This window comes from Echinops telfairi, unplaced genomic scaffold (assembly GCF_000313985.2).
Source record: "Echinops telfairi isolate 266 unplaced genomic scaffold, ASM31398v2 ScPeMD7_7425;HRSCAF=8463, whole genome shotgun sequence".
NCBI lineage: Eukaryota > Metazoa > Chordata > Mammalia > Afrosoricida > Tenrecidae > Echinops > Echinops telfairi.
In genome coordinates this window covers 7,417,742-7,423,378 of record NW_022111325.1, presented here as the reverse complement: position 1 = coordinate 7,423,378, position 5,637 = coordinate 7,417,742, and positions in this window count along the sequence as shown.

The following is a 5,637-nucleotide window of genomic DNA, read 5'->3' as shown; positions in this document are numbered from 1 at the left end:
TAAAGGCGTGCCAGGTTAGTGAGCCCGCCCCTCCCCGGGGCGAGGGGACGCCGGAGCGAGCCACTCCCGGTCTCGGAGCCTCGACTTCCGCATCCATGAAATGGGAAGGGCGAATCCGACTCCGACGTCCACCCCCTCCCCCGCCAAGCCCCCCTCCACCGCAGCAAGTTGGGAGGATCGAAGAGGGGAATGGATCGGAACTGGATCGCACCGGGCAACTCCCATGATTCTTTGCAGGAGAAGGAGGTCCCCGAGGTCTGGGATCCACCATCTCTAAAAGGCCCAGACCAGTCGGGGACAGAGGCTCCCCAAGCAAGCCCTTCGACTGTGGGCTCCCTGGGGACCGACGTCTAAACTTTCCTCTCCGTGCATGGTGACCTCCCTGCCCTGGCTGGGGTCTCCGTGCAGCCCCTTGATCCTTGTTGTCTGCTAGTCAGTGGAACAGTCTGCATCGGCTCTCTGAAGGTTCCCCCCAAGATTGATACACTGATTCCCTTTCCCACTCTACACCCACTCCATGCCTCTTGCCTCCGCCTTCCTCCTCGCCACAAATTTACAAAGGAGCAAGGACTGGAAGTTGTAGAGTGTGTGGGCTTTCCCACATTAGGAAATTCCCACTGTAGTTCTGGTGTCAGCCCCACCTTCCCGGGGTTCTTACCTCCCTGGTCACTACCTCGGCTTGAGAACTTGGGAACAGGCCACTGGAGGGACCCAGAACACACACACAACCAGTTGGCAGGAGGGGAAGGAACCCTCAATTCAGCAAGAGCTAGGTATGCATCCCGCTAGTATCCTACTGCTAGTGAGAGGGATTAAATGGGACCCATGGAGTGAGGCACTTTGCAAGCACTCTGCTCCACCCCCTCCAGTTCTTTTGCGCTGGCCTCCTCCCCACTGACTATCCTAACACTGCACTCTCCCACCCGCCATATGCCCCAAGCCCACATTCAAATCCAAGCCCACCTGATTTCTTTAAATTCGTCCCCCTGCATATCTTTCTGAGTGGCAAGATGCCCAGAGAGGAAGAGAGACACCCCACATAAAGCCCTTTCTTAGGCAAGGAGGTGGGTGGTTGGGAAGGGACTGGGAGTATGGGCCATGCCAAAAAGAGGCCTGGAGTAAGGATTCCAGACTCCCTGACTTCCCTGCCTCCTTCCTGGGAATTGCTCTTCCTTCTGTCCCCTGAGCCCAGGGCCTGGCTGGGTGACATAAGATCACAGGTGGCTGGATGTTTGACCAGGTCCTGGGGAGAAACTGCCTGGATAGGTAACTCCAAACCCAGAGTTCCAGCACATAAATCGTGGACTGACATCCTCTGGACATGTGTGTATTCAGGTAGAGGGCAGGGGGAGAAGCCACAGATGACTTGGGAGTTCAGGAGGAGTTGGGACCCAGGGTTGGATGTCCCACAGACCTCCTTTTCCCTCCCAGCGGCACCAGACATTCTCAGGGAATGATCTCTAAGCACTCCCTGGCTCAGAGGCCCCAAGTCATGCAGAAAAGTACCAAGGTCCCATGGACCTCTCGGCTTCAGCCCCAGGTGGGCTTCCATATGTTCTCTGGGGATCTTTGGTAATCTGACTCCTCAGCCTGCCTCTTTAGATGGCCCAAGGGTGAGAATGACCCCCCAGAATTGTCTCCATCGCTCCAGGGGTCTGAGTGACCCGAATTCTGATTGTGTTTCATCTCCTGTCTCCTTGGATGGGGCCTGAATTCTTTCTTAAGGGGGAGGGAACAGTGTAAAATTGTTCCCTCTTTCTCGCAGGAGCAAGAACTCAATGTCTGCATCTTCCCTCCATTGATTCCAATTCCTCCAGCCTGCTTCTCCCCATTTCTTGAGCCCCTGTGCCAGGGTTTCCTTGGCCCCGCTCCCTCCCCCCAGGGGAGAATGCTGGGCAATAAGGAGGCTCATTTTCTGGAGAAGGATTGGGTATACACTCGCTCAGGGACCAGCTCTTCCCAAACCCCCACTTGCCTTGGAAATGAGGGCCTAAACCCCAAGCCCCCCCGAAACTCAACTCACAGCACGTGGAGAGGAGTGTAGCCGGCAGCAGAGACCCCCTGGGGGATGGTGTCCATGCCCCTGACACAGGCCCACTCCTGGCTCCCTTGGAGGGTGGGAGCCAGAGACACTGATGTTTCTCCTAAATGTAGCGGCAGCTCTGACTAGGACTTGCTATCTGTGTCATCCCTACTTCCCAGGCTCCCCTGCTTCTCTCCTGTTTCCACAGCAACCAGTCTGGCTCCACAGCATCCCCTCCCTTTCCCAGTCCTGGGTACCACTAGAAGCTGATCCACATGCCATTGCTATTTTTAGCCAAATTCCCTCCTCCTGGACAGCTCACAGCTCGCCTCCTCACCCCTCAGGAAAAAAATAAATAAAAGAAGGAAAACGAAAGCTGGCATGCCGGTTCTTTACTAAGAAGCTCCTTGCTCTGAGGGCCGGGGGCTGGGGGAGTGGGTCCAAGTAGATTTAGGAATAAGGAGTTTGGGTTCCTGGGGGATTCAGGAGCGGACAGCTCATCACCTGCAACAGGTGATGTTGGGTGCAGGCTTTGGGTGCAGGTGTCGCTCCTGGGACAGGTCCACCAGTCCAGTCTCCACTTTTGGTGAGCCCTCCCTGGCCCAGAAGGAGAAAGCTAAAGGGAAATGAAGCCCATTTAGGGAAGGAATGTGGAATTGTTGCTTCTGTCCCCGGAATAAGGACTGGGGGTGGTAGTCATAGTCATAGATTTGCCATGTGACCCACGGCACTGTCCCTTCCCTTCCCTGCTACACAACTGCTCAGTCTATGTGCAGACAGCTCCTTTCCGCCTGCACCAGCGTGCAGAGCAAACAGAGCGAGATAAACAGGGCTTCAAAATGGATTTTGTTAATAGCAACAAGGCGAGAGGGAGCCCAAATGGCCAACAGTGGGAGAAGTCTAGTCTGGGGCTTATTAACTATTCCTTCACAGACTTTTATGGACCCCACCCAAATGATAGGCAGTGAGTGTGCTAGGTGACCGGAGCCCTGGTAGACATTGGGCTGTTAACTGCAAGGTCAGCAGTTCGAAAGCACCAGCTAGAACAGATGAGACTCTCTACTCCCAGAAAGGGTTACAGCCTCAGAAACCCACAGGGAGAATTTTACCCTGCCCCACGGGGCCACTATGAGTTAGAATCAACTGATAACGTGAAGCCCTGGTTTCTCTTCCCTTCTGGCTACAGAAGAACAAGACAGCCTCTGCCTACAAGAGGCTCAGGGTCTGGTGGAGGCGAGAGATGCACAACAAGAATGTATTCAGCATTAGTTGTGAACTAGACACCCACAACCAAGACCTAACCCACTGCCATGGGGTTGCCTCTGACCCCCACCCCCACCCTTTACAGGAACGGAAAGCCTCCTTTTTCTCTTGCAGAGGAGTTGGTGAATGTGAACCGCAGACCTTGTGGTTAGCAGCTCAACGCCTTTCCCACAGCGCCACCAGGGGTCCTTTGAACTTGAATCTCCATGACATGTCTATCAGATAGACATTATTATCCCCACTTACAGATGAGGACATGAAACTAGAATGTTCAGGTGCTTTACCCAATGTCTCGGGCATGAGGCAGGCCTAGGAGTCACAGAGTGACACTGCCTCTGTAATACAGTATCTGTGGCATATCGATGAGACAAACCCACTGCCACGGAGTTGATGCTGACTCATAGCAGCCCTTTAGAGGGTTTCTGAGGCTGCAAATCCTAACGGGAGCAAATAACACCATCTTTCTCCCAAGGAGCAGCTGGGGGGTTTCAACTGCCAACCTTGGGATTAGAGGTCCAACAGGTAGCCATAAAGTTATTAAAATGACCGTGCTCACATATGTGAATGGGTATCACTCACTGTTAAAAAAGCCTAACGCAAAAATCGTCTTATCAATTGATCATAACTGTACAGAAACAGTTACAAAGACACAGAATGTTTTTTAATTAAAAAATGGAAACACTTGAATGTGTATTGTTCCTAGAAAAGTAATGAAATCAGCGAGTGTTGTACAAATACAAGGTGGTGGTGGTGGTGTGGTAATCCAGCGATTGGTCAGTTCTTCACATTTCCTAAAACCAGACCAAGAAGATAGGAGCGAGAGGAGCAGGAAGAAGTAGACCAGGATAATGCCGAGTTCGAAGCTTCTAGCATGAAAGTGGAGGGACAGTGGCAAAGAGGAAGCCCCTCAGCCAGACGGATTGACACCGCGGCTGGAACGATGGGCTCAGGCATAGGGGCAATTGTGAGGACGACCCAGGACCGGGCCGAGGTGTGTTCTGTTGTTTGCAGGGTCCCTGTGGGTCAGAGTCGACTTGCTGGCACCTAACTGCAACAACAACAGGGTGAACTAGCAAGGTGAAGAGTCAGTGCTGAGCCAGTATCAGGAAGTCACCACCCAGCTTAGAAAATCCCAACTCTGGGTGATTTTGACCAACTTGCTTAACCTCTATGACTCTTAGTATCCTCGTCTAAACAATGAGCAGAACTACAAGGGGGTAACAAAACAAAACAAGACACACACACACACACAAAAAACGGATTTTTTTTCAAAGCTATGTATTAAATTTATTTTACAAACAACCTTATCCCCTTCAAAGTACGTTCCATTAGACTTAATATGTTTGTCAAACCTGTGATTCCATTCTTGGAAACATTTTTCAAACTCATCTGTTTGGATGGCTGACTAGTTTTTTTTTCTTCACCTTTTCTACATCGCCAAATCACTGTCCTTTCATGTCCCTCTTCAACCTTGGCAACAAAAAGAAGTTGCCCCTGAGTGATGTCAGGTGAGTAAGGTACATGGGGCAAAAGAGGCATGCTGGTTTTTTTTTTTTTTGGTTTTTTTAAACAAAAACTGGCATGCTGAGATGGCTGTGTGAGCAGGTGCATTGTCATGGTGACAAAACCAGTCTCCCATCTGCCACTAATCAAGCTTTTCTTTGGTCACACACTGTTACACCATCTCTTCAGAACCTCTAAAAAGAACGCTTGATTAACAATCTGACCTGGTGGGACCAACTCCAAATGCACCACCCCCCTCACATCAAAAGCACAAATGAGCCTCATCTTGATCTTTGATTTCACTTGATGAGCTTTTGGGGGCTGAGGTGATGATGGCATCTTCTGCTGGCATGAATGATGTTTGATTGGGGGTCCTAAGAACATCACAGTGTCTCATCACCAGTAATGACCTTGGGAAAAAGTCTGGGTCGCTTCAGAGCTGTTTGTTCATTGCACAGCATGTTCCACTGGACGCTCTTTTTCCTGGTCAGTCAGAACCTGAGGCACAAGTTTCGCACCAACCCCGCTCATTCCCAAATCTTCCCTTAAAATTCACCAAACCGAGCTCCCAGACAGTCCGGATCACTTCCCATCTCCTCAGTGGTCTGTTGTCAGCCTTTGAGCACAAAGGCACAAATTTTGTCAACTTTTTCATCTGTTCAGGAAGATGTCCTGAATGAAGTTTGTCATCAATCGACATTTCACCTTTTTTGAAATGAGAAAGCCACTTGTGCACTTGAGGTTTTCCCACAGTGCTATCCTTGTAAGCTCAGTTCAACATCACAACAGTTTCTGTGGCATTTTTCCCCAAGCAGAAAACAAAATTTCACAACTGCACGGTGTTCTCT